The following is a 1,137-nucleotide window of genomic DNA, read 5'->3' on the forward strand; positions in this document are numbered from 1 at the left end:
CTCAAAAACAATATTGCCAAAGCTACATATAAATTTCATAAGAACAATTAATTTCATACACTTCATTAAATAAGGAAATAAAACAGTAAAAGTTGTTTGTGTGTTAATGAATAAAATAATGAAAAATATATAAAATATAAAATTCTGTAAAAATAAATATTAAAAGTAAGTAATTAAAACAATAAGCGTACGTTTCTGTGTTAGAAAATGAAAATAAAACAGTAAGCGTGTTAAAAAAAAATTCAAATATATTAAAAATTCAAATAAATAGATAAAACTGTAAATGTGTATGTATATTAATAGACCATGAAAATAAATAATTTTAAAAACAACTAAAAAAATCAGTATCAAAGTGAGATTTAAAAACACAACAATTACTAAAATATCAAAATAATAACTTGAAAATTATTACAATTATTTATCAGTCGGAGTTTCCACTAGTTGTCCTCAGTTCATGGCACAAGGAGACATATTTTGCAGCAATTATTTGACATTTGGGCATTTCTCCCAGTAAATAGTTTCTGTGTGTCTAATATAAATTCGGATTCGGGGTATATTTGGGAAATGTTTGCAAAGTGTTTTTGTCTTTGTGTTTTAAATTTAGGGCATGAGGTTAGAAAGTGCAGCTCTGTCTCTACCTGTCCTCTGTCACACTGGGAGCAGAGTCTCTCCTCTTGTGGTAGCCAGCTCTGTCTGTGGCGACCCTTTTCTTTGGCCAGGCTGTGTTCACTCAGTCTGTATGTCAGCACCTCGCTGTGATGATGGTCCCGTTTCAAAGAGGTGTTCATGTCATTCTGAAGGCACTTCCATAAAGTCAGGGATTTAAGAGATTTTGACCTAAAAGCCGTCATAAAATGAATATTGGCAGTGATCAAAATTACATTAACTTCAGGTCTGTAACAGCTGAGAGTTCATCAACCATGACCAGGGTTACTGCAGTGGGGAACAACAGACTGTTCACCTCCAGTGAAGTCCTGCCTTCTTTTAAACAGTCTTACTCGGTTGTCTTTTATTGGGAAATACAGTAAATCTTTGTCAGAGTCTGTTTAGAAAACAGGACTGAAAGATGCTGAGACTTTCTTGAGTGCTCTAAAGCCTAACAACCACTGTAGATGCATGTGTTTACCTGTTGATTCA

The sequence above is a fragment of the Micropterus dolomieu genome, linkage group LG02 (genome assembly GCF_021292245.1).
Source record: "Micropterus dolomieu isolate WLL.071019.BEF.003 ecotype Adirondacks linkage group LG02, ASM2129224v1, whole genome shotgun sequence".
Taxonomy (NCBI): Eukaryota; Metazoa; Chordata; class Actinopteri; order Centrarchiformes; family Centrarchidae; genus Micropterus; species Micropterus dolomieu.